This window comes from Amblyomma maculatum, chromosome 4, assembly GCF_055883805.1.
Source record: "Amblyomma maculatum isolate TAMU_Amacu chromosome 4, ASM5588380v1, whole genome shotgun sequence".
Lineage (NCBI taxonomy): Eukaryota > Metazoa > Arthropoda > Arachnida > Ixodida > Ixodidae > Amblyomma > Amblyomma maculatum.
The window spans coordinates 93681363-93695826 of NC_139347.1; the positions used below are offsets into that span (position 1 = coordinate 93681363).

The 14464-nt window shown below is 43.8% G+C and overlaps 1 long non-coding RNA gene across 1 annotated transcript; it reads left to right on the top strand.

Annotated features, from left to right (window-relative positions):
* Positions 1–5492: 5492 nt before the first annotated feature.
* On the top strand, positions 5493–12320 carry LOC146191683 (uncharacterized). Its single transcript, XR_014706675.1, has 3 exons — positions 5493–5571; positions 7120–7323; positions 12270–12320. It is a non-coding gene; the product is annotated as an uncharacterized LOC146191683 (long non-coding RNA).
* Positions 12321–14464: the final 2144 nt, after the last annotated feature.

The window sequence follows — 14464 nt, forward strand, 5'->3', positions numbered from 1 at the left end:
GTTTGTTCAGAAGGTTTGCATCCTTTAGGAAATGGAGAACATTGTTCACTTCAACCAGTAACCAGAAATTTGTGAGTAACGAAATGTTTGTGCGTACTTCTTGATTTTGCTTGCCCATAATATTTTAATCTTTATCCCCCTCATGAGTTTTGTTAATAAAAAAACATGTCTTTTTTTAAAAGCTCAAGGTGTTTGCCTCGTAATTTAATTCAGAAAGTGGCTAGTATCATTACAACCGGCGGAGGTTTAGTACAAAAAATGTTCTTGTAAGTTTCGTGTAGCATTCAAAGTATAATGAAACATTTGCTAATAGTGTGGTAGTTGTGTATGAGAGTAGTATTCACCACCCTGTGCCATTATTTTGGTCTAATCATAATTAGTTTGAACCCACTTGCTCGGCTTGGCCCTCTGCCTGTATAGGCATATAGGAGTAAAAAATAAAAAAAAAAAAGCACTGCACCCAGTCTGTAGCATATGCAAACAAGTGAAAACAAGAAATAAGCATCAACTCGCGTGATAATTGCGCATATTTATGCAATGATAGACCGCGCAGTTTACAAACGAGCTAATAGCTTTTCCTCACTTTAGATGCTGATTCGTTTTTAATGGGATCACATCCGAAAATCTTGCATATACTCATGTGACGGCAGAAGTGCCTGAACGTGCCACGATTACCCTTCACGTCTATCGAACTTGCGTGCTTACGATCTTCCGAGGCTACTTTAAAACCGAGCGAGAAACAAAAATGGCTATCGTGACATGCATCCAAGTCAGCAATAATCTTGTGGCTAGAGGCGGAACCATTTATAGAATGGCATTCATGCGATGGATGCTTATGTAAGTCGCCACACTCATAAATACTGTGTTTATCGAGTTAATGAACTCGCAATTGCACGGCGTGTATATACACACTGACAAAAAAAAAAAAAAAACACGGAACCGCATGAACTCGCAAATGCACGGCGTGTATATACACACTGACAAAAAAACAAAACAAAACACGGAACCGCAGCACAGAGCGCCAGAGCAGGCATGCATGCTTCGGGCAGGCATGCAACTGCGGGCAGTCGCTGCCTAACTTTGCGCATGTGGGCCTCATATTATTAGTACGTTAACGAACACGAAATTGTTGGCTACCGTCTTGCCCGTGGCATTTTAAAGCTGGAAGCTCGACTGCGGTCCGAGCGCAAGCTGAGGAAACTCGTGTTTTATAGTCTGCGCCAAGCTGCGCGGAACACTTGATGCATAGGTGGCGTGCGCCGCGGTGCGGCGAAAGACGCTTCTACGCCCCTTTTCTAACTTACGTTCTCTCCGACCGATTGGAACGGCCGGAGAGAAACGCGCGCGGAGGTGATCTCGGAGGCCATGTCTGTGTTTACGTGATCACCAGTCTTGCTATAGGGGCGCTCGTGTGGCGTTCTCGCATCTTAAACGTCATCGCGCTCGTGCTCGGAGAGATCGAAACCGAAAGTGGTCCTGATAAATACCCTGATAATTTTAAGGCGAAAGCCTTTACCCAGGCAGCACAACAGCCCGGGCCAATATTGTCAGTGAGTTGGCAGAGATCAGCCCTATGTAGGCCCAGCGCTGCCATCTTATGGCTGGTATTGGTTGTGCCATTCTATAACACGTCCAACACTGGCCCTGAGGATTCCATTGGTAACCAATATTGTTCGTACCTATTTATAATGATAACAACATTGGCCCGTCATATCCGATGCCCTCACAATATCGGTGGTACCATTATACAAGGATGGCAACGATGGGCCTTGATGTCCGGCGTATCACCGGTGTTGGCGCTGCCATGAGATAAGGATGGCTATAACGGACAGCATTAGCCGGCAGTCCACTGATGTTGGCCAATATTCGACATATGCTGGACAATAATGTCAGCTCTGTTACAATGGCCCGCCAATGTCAGATATACACCGGCATACCTTACATATCAACGGTATTGGCATTGCCCTTTCATAAGGATGGCTATATCGAACAGCGTTAGCATGCATTACTCTACTGACGTTGGCTATTATATGGCATATGCTGGACAATACTGTTAGTTCTGTTACCATGTCCCGCCAGATGCACTGGCATACACTTTAGTCAACATTGTCTTGTCTATTTCACCTACTGGTCAATATTAGATGCAAATTAGCATATGGCTGGAAATATTCCGTGGGAAACCGCATTAGCGTGCTTTTGCGGTTGGCAGGCTCATTTATTACTTGGAGTCGTTAACTGTGCTGTTATAATCGATGTTTTCAAGTTACCTTTGCAATTTTTAATGCTTCGGAAATCTTGTGTTTAAATAGTTATAGTTCCGCGGTGCTGGTTTCCGTCGTGTTTGCTTTAATTCCACCTAGCTGTTGTTGATGTTGCTTGGGATTACACCATGTTCTTTTACACTAGATCTTCATTGACTTAAGCTGGCACTGTAATCAATCCACATGTATACTGTGACGAATTTGGATGAGACCGACGATCGGTCAACGGCATCAAATAAGTTCACCACCGTTTGCTGGTCCGGGCGGCGGCGGCGATAAATAGCTCCACGCCGACCGAAAGATCAGAAAGAATCAAAACGACATGTCATATATCGTGCATAGGCAATGGTTGCTATTTTTTGTAATCTATTCGGCAATGGTCTAGGTTCTTCCATGGCTGCTCCCGTGGCGATTCCTGCTGCTCTGGGTGAAGAGAATTCCAAAAGTTTTAGCAAATTTCTTTGCCCCCGAGTGTATCAGTTTTAACAACAGTGGCTTCAAACAGACGATTACCGCAGGACAGGCATGCAGTGCGATGCAATTAATGAGCGATAAGCGTCGGCCTATTAAGGCTCGTACGTGACTCAGATCGAGTATGGCGAGCGCGCTTCCATCGAAATACACTTTAACAATACACTTGGCCGTTGAAGCTATACGAATACGAAGCATCGCAGCACATACTTTCGCTTAAACGATTCAACAATGGTGATCTAAATTAAAGCTGGGTTATTGAGCGGTAAATTAAACGTCGGTCCGCATATGCATGAACGTTCCCACATATGGCAAATCGTATCGACGCTTCCTGCTTCGTTGTCGCTCTAAGAAGTGAAGTATTAGAAAAAAATGGAGAGAAAACACTGCACGTACATTCTCAGTATGAATAATATTAAGGTTATGCTGAAACAAATAACTGGGTTACAGTTTCACTTTTCTTCATCGCACTCGTTCGCACATTTGTTTTTTCTCAAGCGTCCGCTGTTGTTGACGACACACCGCGCACTTCTGTTCCAGTCCACTGAGGGCACTCACTCGCGCCGAAATATGGACGCTCTGTTCGCTGCTTGCTAGGGTGTATTGAAAACATCACAAACAAAGGAAGAAAAACATTGAGGCACGGCGCCAGCAACAGCGGCGCCGACTTGCCCGAGTAGATGCGCTCTGCAGGTGGGGTTGTCGGGTTACACGCTGCGCGATGCAATCCAAGACGCAGGCCCTGACGCTCCACGTGTGGTTCAAGGTGCACACGGCCGCCGCCCGGGCGGGAATTTACGACGCAGTGCGTCAGCCGCTATACTTTAAGGCTCTATTTCTTTCATATACCTCTTTGACATACGTGCAGCTAGCGTAACTGACGTCTTAGGGTTTGCAAGAGTAGACCATTCCATACGTGTAAAATCAAAAATACGACTACAATGACCATGGCGCATTAATCACTGATGGAATATCGCACACATACGGTACTGGTAAATGCTCTATGATTATCTTGAAACACTGATTAGGCAAACGAGTACGCCAGCTATTTGCTAAACAAGCCGCGAATATTCAAATCACTGCAGTGGCAAAAATGATCGCAGAGCCAGCTATAGAGTCGCCCGCGGCACGGCGGCGGGCCGGCTTCCACATTTCACAAGAACTTGAAACGCGAAATATATCCGCGGGGGGCTTTACCACACTGAATTTCATAGGAACACAAAATAGCTTCGTGTAGTGGCCAGTATACAAGAGCGGCAGCTAAGCAGAACAGCTTTGATTCGACGCCATGCCAAGTGCATGGATATCATAATTTTAGAATTTCTCGTTTGTTTGTTCTTTTTTTCGCACAAGTGCGAAAAAAAGAAGTCTAACGTTTCTCCGCTTTTATTCACACCCCCAATTTCGCGATTCCGTCGTCGTTCACTGCAATACAATGCTTGCGCTACATATGGCAACAATGAATAACTGTAGAGTTCAAAAACTAAATAAAGCAGTCGTTGTTTTACAATTAAGCTTAATTCGGTATCAAAGCTTATTTATTCTCTAACTACCTCCGTGGTGGAACAGTTACAGGCGTTCGCGGGGAAGGTAGTTTTTTTTTTTTTTTTTACAAATATTGTGTATGGAGAGAAGATACCCACATGTAAACTGACTTGTTAGCATTTGAACGAAAAAGAATGTGAAAGAAAAGACTGGAAACACAAATAAAATACGAAAAGGTACAATGGTTATATTAACAACTGGATTACAATGACACATCTTTGTTTCGCACACGCTCGTTCACAGTTTTCCAACGCCTGCTCTCCGTGCTGACGCACCGCTTAATCCCGTCCTCGCGCACTTCGCACTCCTGTCGTTCCCCGATCGCACTCTCTCACCGCATGCGATGCGAGCAAGGTCCGAGGTTGCATACGCGCGTCGAAATCCACGCAGGTGCGCCAAAGCGGTGGACGGGTCGACGCACCACTCAGGGTCCAAGGGGCGGACGGCCGCCGCCCAGGGGAAGGAATTGCGCAGTAATAAAAACACGAACGCTAACAGACTCGAGACTTCTTTCAAACATTTCCGGGCTCTCACAGCAGGTTGCATAGAGAAATGTGCTTTTACCGCATTTTCTTGGCCAATAAAATATACGCAAGAAACTAAACTGAGAAAGAAACAAGCGCCTAATGAATCGGGCGAACAAACGACTAATCTAGCAGATAGAATGATGCTGACGGTGCGGATATATGAGAAAAAATGTAAGCATCGTATGCAACTACCTTATAAAGAGGTGGCAAGTCGTGGTACCGAGATGCTTAGCTCAATAATTTTCAACAAACTTGCTTCAAATCCTCATTTCAGGGTGATTGAAGTATTCCACTCGATTGAGCACTATTGTATGAAAGCATTTTCGTTGGTATGCTAAAAGTGAGCAAACTATTCGTAGTAGAACACAGCATTCACAAAATACAACTTGAACAGGTTTGGGTGTTGTAAACAAAACAGCTAGGCGCCTCTCCAGGACGACGACGCGCTTCGCTGCTGACACAGAGCCCTACATAGATGAGCAGCAACAGCAGCGCATCGTTCAAGGCTGATTCAAGTCCTGTCATCTAGGAAACGCTTGCTAAACGGAGGGTACAAAACCAAGACCATCGATCTGCTGAAAAAGCGATTACTAAAAAGCTCGAAGGATGACGCGACAATCGCTTAGCCGGCATGACGGCGGCAGTTGTATTTTGTTTCAAAGAGGGCGCTCCGTTCTTTAGTCCATCCAACGGCCGCTCGTTCGCTCGGCTCGACGTTCGGTGGCACCGCGCACGGAAAATGCTTCTTTCTTCAAGAAATATTCCATGTAAGTTCTCAAATTTTTTCATTCAGGATTTATAAAGCGTTTGTGTATATTGGAGCAAAATATTAGCCTCTTAGATTGAGCATTTTTTAAATTACAAGCGTTGTCTTACATTTCATTGTTGCTGCAGGCTGCGTAAGCCATGTGCTAGGGAGATTTGTCTTCTTTTAGCATATTTCTTACGTTGTTAACTTTTCAAAAGTGGTTCTCAAGTATGCGCGACTTGATTCCGATCATTTTGCAGCTTATTTCAAGTTAAACCGTTGCTGTTTTGCAGAGTACTGATTTCCTAAAGTAAACAACTGCGTCGCATCGTAGCCCTAAAAGCCAACTTCGGATATTCACGGCGTTACAGTGGCTGGAACGGCGTATAGCCGTCACTTGGCTCGGCCGCTCGGGTTCCCTCGGGTGACCTCGGGCGGAGTCGGTGGAGTCCGGGCAAAAGCATATATTTTCGTGTCTGGTGCGATAAAACGCTAACGCATGAGTCGCGCGGCAGCACTATGCGCAGTGAGCTGAGGACCGCTAAAGCTTTGCCGCTCGGCGCTGTCGCCCAGGTTCTGGGTTTTTAGAAATCGCTCATGATGCTGGAACCAGCTCGCGAGGCAGCCAATCGCAAAAGGCTTTGGGGTACTCACCTTCGTTGTTTTGTTTTTTTTTGTTTTTTTGCATGCAAAGTTTGTTTCCCTTGTCCGGTATGAGCGAAAATCCTGCAGACGCTCATTTCGTCTGATCCGTGCATATATGAGCGCATCGAGACGGTTTAGTAAAAGCTTGGTAGTGTAGTATTGCAAAAAAAAAAAGGCTAGTGTGGCTAGATATTGCTAATTTTCGAAAGTTGCAGAAAAACGCCACTGCTTTCAATCATGTCTGCATCGCAGTATAGTAGCACGCCGCTGCGCTGGGACCATTTTTTTGGGGTGGCGGGGGGGGGGGGGGGGGGTGACAGTGCTCCCCCCTTTATTCCAGTGTTAAGAATGCCTGAAAACCTTTCTCTGACAATGGCCTGTGCGTGGGGAACTGCATCCCAAGCAGCGTGGACTGTGGTAGATGCATGTACTGCACCTAACTATTATCCCTGAATCAGGTTCTGTCGCCACTGTGCATGAATTCCTGCCTCATAGGGAAGCCGACTTGTAGGTTTTGCAACTGATCTGTTATAGCATGTCCAGCAGGGCGGGAGCCTTCAATGTGAGCGCTGGGTGGGCTCAGACAATTTCAGTTCCAGGCCGGGTTCGGGTTTGTAGCATGTGGCCCGGGTCGGGCTCAAAATTAATGCCCGTGCACACCTCTAGTCGCGTCGGTTGTGTAGCACACGTTTGGCACCCGTGCATGCTTTTGATTTTGTTCTCCGCACCATGACACTTTGCTCCAGCATCAAGACTGCATGAAACATCAGTATGCATTTTCCGGTCGTTATGCTAACTGATCGCCCCACCGCCCTGGCACAGCTATGTTATACCATGTGTAACATAGAGTTGCAATCGTGGTATGCTTTTATCATGATTTAGAGGCATCGATTTAATGGAGACTTTCTTTCCTTGCATTTAGGGCTCTTAGCTCTATAACGCCCGCAGTCCAGCTGCTCCACTTGTATCATCGCACTGCTTTTGCACAAGCAATCATCTGCCATCAAAGGAGTGCTGCGTGAATGTGAGGCAGACAACATCATCATCATTTTGGTGCTGCACAACCTGTCAACAACTGTGGGAGCCTTGCCATGAAACATGCTGTGTGTAAGGAAGCATTGCCTCGGTACGTATGACACATTGCCTTTGTTTTGCTTTATATAAAGGCTTTAAAAAAGGCTCTGCTGGCTTTTCGCTATATGATTGCATGCTATATGACTTTTTCTAGCTTTTTAGCTCAAGACTTACTTGTTCAGAAGTCTTGCCCACAGTATGCAGAAAATAATATCCTTCATGTCCCTGGCAGTGCTTTAATAGCTGGTGCTATATTTCGTTGCTTTATTTCAACAGTATGTGGCTATTTCAAGTTGAGGCATGATTGAGTGAACCTGTGGTGTAATAGCACAATAACGGACATAGCTTGTTGAACTGACGAAGTAGTTGTCATTTGCGTAACACGGGAGAGCAGGTGCTTTAAGTGATGGAATATTTAGCATACTTGATTATGCTTGCATTACAAGAATTCGCAGGAAGCCTGTATTGAGGTTTCAGAGAAGAAAGCCATTACGTATTCCTCAGGTTATTTGCCTTCCACTCTCCCTTCATTACTGCTGCCTGCACTGTATGTATTTGTTCATACAGACATGCAGTTACTGACTGCTTGTACATTTCTGGTTGCCTACACTGGCTTCAGTAATGTAGATGTAATATTACTTTGATCTAAACCAGGCTATTTACTTTGCTCAAAGTGACAATTATAATTAATTCTCTCCCCAAGCCATTGAGATTTGCCATTAGCTCCCAACTCGCTTTATTCGCAGCTGCAATGAATTTATTCTGTAACCCTAGAGCAAGACATTTGCAGAAAGGAGATCATCATGCAATACTCGTGCAAATTTTGTAAATTTTAGAGGACATTCTGTTTGTTTTTGCATATGCTTCGGTGTTCGGAAAACAGAGCAGACTAGCTTACAGTGCAGGAGGGGTGGGCTGCAAGACAAAAGGAAATTATTAGTGCAGCTGCTCATTCAGGCGTGCATTCCTTGTGCATTTATTGCTCTTATATATGTGCACCTTTGCCTGCATGCTTGCCAGGGCTTTCCCCATAATGGATGGCAGTGATCTTGCCGCCCGCCTCTCGGGGGACTGCCCTTTACCAACTACTTGCCCACAACCAACTCACCTCCTGGGCTTCAAATTTGTCATACTCAAGGACGATTTTCTGTGTTTGATGTTACCAGTGACGTCACTTAAGATACGCAGTGTGCATCATTGGTCCATTAGTTTCATTTCGGGATGTTGTCACCCCTTATATTCCCTACTCATATTTCTTCTTCTACATCCCCTTGCAACTGCCAAACGAAGTAAGACGTATAAAACTGCCAAACTCCCGCAGTCTCTAAATGCTAAGTCAACAACCAAAAAGCTTTTACATGTCTAAATAAAAGTAGAAATGATCCGCCGATTATTTTTTTGATTGTCATGTCTAGTCAGACGGTTTAGTGAACTGCCACATGACCAAGCAAATTGCAACTGTAAGTGCACTGAGGAGTCATGCGTTAGAGCAAGCATATGGATCTTGTGTTGCTTAGCTGCTTAACTCCAAATATCCTCCTTTGTCAGACAAGATATTTTTTTAGAAAACTGGATGAGCCTGAAGAAAGCAGATTGGATTCTTAGCAGCATTGTTATTTCTTACACGTGCGTTCTATCCCTGTATACATGAACTCGACAGAATTGGGTTGAATACGTCTGTCGAGTGAAAAATCAGTTCTGGGGTTCATGTATACACAGTCGGGTCGAGTAAAATAGGCGGCGGAGCGGGTTGCGTTAACTCGCCTGCAGGGGGTAGGTTAATTCGCTTGACCCGCTTATCTAAAGGCATGTAGACACTGTCCAGTCAGGGAGTCTAGTTATGGGGAACTCTGGGCTATGAAAAATCCTCTGGAGCGGCGACGAGCGTCACTCGAAATGAATGCTTTTTAGCGCTCATCAACGATAAAAAATAATCGAAGCTCTCGATAGTAAAAGGCAATGGGATCAAATACGAGTAAGAACTTGCACAATAACTTCGAATCTCGATGCAACGCTCTGCTACGATACTTACTCACTAGAAAGCGAGTTCATGTAGACATCAGCCGGGTCGAGAATGATGACCTTGCTTACTACACGCTGATTCAACCCGGTGCTGTCGAGTCCATGTAAACAGGGCTATTGTACTTGTAATTTTAGGTGAACTCTCATTTCGTGTATTGCACATTAAATTTGAGTGATATTGGTGCTTTCTTGCGTATGTGCTGTTTTGTTCTGCAAACAGTACTATTTCTCCAGACACAATCTTATTTTTAATTTGAGTACAAAATATTGTCCATTTTTGAAAAAAAAACAATTTGTGAGTCTGTTAAGAAATTTTGATTTTGAAATATATTCACAAAATAGCAACATTTTATAGATACTGAAATGTAAAATGTGTGCGAAACAACTTTTCAGCTCAGGATTAAACTGGGTTTTCAAGGAACTTATTGTGATAGGGTGAAAGTGAAAAATCACTGTCATGCTAGAGATATCGTTTTTTTATGATCTCATAGTCACATGAAGCATTGTATTTTATGGTGTGCTTAAGCAATGAAAATAATATTTGGCCTCAGATATTCAGGCAGATTACTATTCTCTATACCAACAACTACTATGAATGGGTTTTAAGAAATCAGATGCCCGAGCACCACACCTGTTACCTGGACATAAAATCACCCATGTATGCCTAACTGAATATAATCTTGCACGTGGAAGGTTGCCGATGGTATGGCCATATGATTAGCTGTGATGAAGGAAAATGCATACCTGGTAGGCTGCTAGCTGATAAGGAAGTACAATATCATTGTACTTAGATCTAGCATAACATTTTCCTGCCTATGCAAAGTAAATTTCTAGTACTTGCTCAATTGCTCATTGCAGGCTGCCTGTAATAATTTTAGCTGAACAAGCATGCACTGTATGATTACTAGAACTTCTTGTTGGGCTTGTTCGTGTTTAGTTATTATAAACTGAAGGCGCCAAAACAATGCACGCACACAAGAAAAAAACGGGACAGAGTTCCACTCACAACTGATTTATTGTGCAGAACAGAGTACATATATATCTCACTGCAGGCACATGCCCAAGGAACACATTCAGCTACATCACATTCAGCATCATGTAGTTTAACATAAGCTATGTTCAAGAAATGCTTTCTCAGAGAAAGAGGCTGTGGTATGAGGCATGGGCTTCTTGAACATATCTTATCTTAAACTACATGATGCTGAATGGGTTCTTTGCGCATATGCCGGCAGTGAGATATATATGTACTTTATTCTGCACAATAAATCAGTTGTGAATGGCGCTCTGTCCCGTTCTTTTTTTCTTGTTTGTGTGCATGTTGTTCTGGTATCTTTAATTTATAATGAGCACTGTATGAAAACTATTCCTTGGTACATTACAATTAAGGCAAATGTTTATAGTAGAATGCAGCAAGCAATAAAGCTGTGAAAACTAAAAAGCTGGAACTTGAAATGGTACGGTTATCTTGAGAATATTATATGCGTACACAGCCTTGAGAATATCTGCGATCTACACATCTCCTTCAGTTAGCCGATTGAAGATAGCTTGATTGACTCTGTCAGGGCAATTATTTCTTTATTCTGGCCGCAGTAATGTATGCGTGCCTGTAACTGGTGTACTGCAGAAAAATATTCTTTAATGTGTTCTTTAATATCATCCAGTCTTGCATGCTCAGTAATCCATATTGTCTATTGCAGGAATGTTTAAGTATTTTTTAAAAATTGAAAGTTCTGGAGCCTGAACCGTCAGATTTTCAGGAACTGTAATTCTATATGAACACTAAGCATCTACCTGAAGTTATCGGTTTGCCGGAAGCAGGTTTTTACTTCCAAATATCTTTCTTTTGTATCTGGAATGGATATTATTTTGCATATAGGTTTATCATCCCTACGTCATAAGATGCTGCATGCCTTTGCAGGCCCAGAAACCTGTCGCAAAGTGCTCTAAAAGAAGAATGTGTGGCAATAGGCCTTCAATATATACAGTAAAACCCCTTTATAGCCACTGAGGCCAGCGAAAATATTTACTATATCATGGTCTTTACTGTATCAGTGGTCTGTGATGACATGGTCCTGAAAGTGCTGTCTAGTAGTTAAATAGGCACTTACTGAACACGTCTTGTTGCTTAATGAAAAAAACCTAAATACCTTCCATCTCGCTTTTATCATCTCTTTGTGTAATTTTTTCATTATAAAATTTCTCTACATCTTGTGGAAGTACCTTTGAAGCACGAAGACGTGATTACGAATGCAACCAAGTTCGATTTCATGTAAAAACTAAAGCCTTGCATGAACATGGTGTCCCTTTTTGCTCTTTCTGTCTTTTAAAAGGCAATAAGTAATAAATTCGCATGGCACTCAAGTGCTGTAAGACCTTACTCGCTGCACCTCCACTTTCTGCCACCACTGCCTCATGATTTGTACTGCACATTGCAGTGAATGTTGACCCATTTCTTTCCCTTCCCTATTTCTTGCTGCACGTTTACTCCTTTACTTCCTGAATGGAACACGCTGCCTCCTTGCTATGTTTGTAGACAGCTTTACTTTTTTCTTCTTCGCGCTGCGCGCTTTCCCTCACGGCTCCAAGGCTTCTGTAAAGTAGGCTTCTTCTGACTGCTGCTACGGCTAGTAGTAAAGCCACCTAAACGAACACTCGGGGTTATTGTTCTGTTTTCAAATACAAAAAGTCTTGGCTTCGCGACTCTAGGTAGTGCGCGGGAGTCGTCGCCAGGGTCAGAAGCACTTTAACCGATTTTTACCAAAAACATCTTTACTATAAAGGGGGAAAATGTACAGTTGCTTATGGAAGATGAACTGGGACTTCAGTTTCACTTTACTATATCAGAGGTTTTACTAAGCGGGGTTCTGTATTTTGTACTCGATCGTATAGAGCACCCAGACTTCAAATATGTGTTTGGATAAGTGTTGAGAAGGTGAGGTTAGATCTTATTGTGATATATGCTTGTCTTCTGTGCAGATGTGATTTGTAAGACCCACGGACCAATCTCCTCAACAAACTGTTCCTGAACAGTTTCCTGCGGGGTGCCCAGCTTACTACCTGGGCCATGTGCTTCCCCCGCCCCCTCAACCTCATCACTTGATCCATTGACCCTTCACTGCCAACTATCATGCTCAACACAGTCCACTGCCATTTTCCATCCATGGTGGACACTGCCCTGAAATGCACCCATGCTCAGCCTCCTATTCCTGCAACACCTCTCGCACTACAAGGCTATAGTGCATCAACCCTGCTCAACATGTCCAGCCCCTTCCATCATGACCAATGCACACTGCACCCAATCACCTCTACCTGCACTACCTGGTCATGTGCTGCTTAGTGCCCTGTTTCCAATTACACCTACTAGCCTCTCCCATATTAACCCTGTATCCAATGCCTCCTGCACTGCATTTTGGCCCTCTGATGTCCTTGTGGCATTTACATGTATATGAGCTCTCAATAAAATGTTTTCGGAAAATATTTTGCTTGCCTCATTTAATTGCATGGTTTTTATGGCTCCTTAGGGAGATGACATGCAAGGTGGTATTGGGAAATGACTGCATTAGAAAACCACAATTATCAGAGTGACAGTTGAGCAAATGGCAGCAGTAAGGGCAAGGGTGAAATAACTGCATGGCTAAAGGTGGCTTAACAGTGGCAGGCCACGTGTGCCGATGAATACTCGTTGCACGCCAATAAATACCAATATATGATACTAGCGGCACGGCCGGTTTATTGCCAATGTCAGTTGGGCCAATGAATACTAGTGGCATGCCAATACGTGACACTCGGGGCACGGCCAGCTGATAGCCTATGTTGGCAGTGCCAAGACAGGTGCAATGTTGGCATATAAGCCGGACCAATATATAAAAATGTAGTAATTTCTCAAAAAGCCAGTGTTACGCCAATGTTGGTACCAATTTTTGTCGACGTTGGGCCGGGATTGGTGCGATGTTGGTGTGCTGCCTGGGTATTTCCTCATCGTTGTCGTCAGCAAAAGTGTCACGGTTTTGCGGCGGCTCTGATTGGTCGAGACGGGATGACGTCATAGAGGTATCGACCAATCACATAGCACTGCCAAAGTATGCGCGAATGCGTGCCTTATATGTCCATATGAAAATCAATGATAAATTACTAATAAATAACCAATAATTATTATGTACTAATTACTAAATTCAACTGCTTACTAAAAACTTAGTAATAATGATTAACGCCTAATTACTTACTTACTAATTACTCAATAATTACTCATTAATGCCGTGCAGCCGGTAAAATAAATCACACAACAGTAAATGTAGAACTGCGAAGACACAAGGAGCGCGATCTCGCCGCTGCCAAGCAGAATTCACTGAATAAATGCACTCGCAGAATATGAAAGAGTAGTTCCTCGTTTTACTCGTAGCAGCAGTCATCGCTACAGGCACAACAGTCGTGTACCAGAATGCAGCGCTCAGGCTTTCGCCTTTCATCACTTTAGTCACCGAAGTGGTCCCGAATTTTTTTTTAATTAATTGAGCTGTGCTGGGGCTTTTTGGGCTGCAGTCTTTCTGTTCTGGACCATCGCAGATGGATCAAAGCAAAAATACCGAAAGAGAAAATATACTTACGTGTCTATACCCCTTTACGGTCAAACAAAGTTTGAAGAGTGGCAGCTGTTTTGCTTGGTTTTGCTAAACGAACGTGCTAATCTGACGTCGTCCCGCATCTATCACGTGATATCTGACGTTATTGACAATCAGTCACATTTCACGGTCAAAAATCAAGGTCAAAGTTCGAGGTCATTATTCATGGTCAAGTGGTAATTCAGCGTAGCACAACCCACTGAGGGAGACTTGCCGCTAGATTGACTAAGTTTCAGTTTGACCATGGCTCAGAGCCAAGGTCACCTCGGCGGAACCAAGCTGTCCCCGGGATTCTAAAAGCTAGGGCGGCAGTCATTGTTGATAGAATGGAAACATTCTGTTTAGTTATCGCCGCTTGCGTGAAGCTTCTGTCTGCAGAGACTGGACTACTCACATTTTTATCTGTGTCAGAAAATATAGACATCAAACCAGACATCGTCATCATTATTGCCGACACTATTCCTGTCAAACCTTAAGCCGACTTTAGCCAGTATCGACATGTTTTGCTCAAAACTATGTTTAAGTACCGGGCATATACCCCCCGGCAATAAG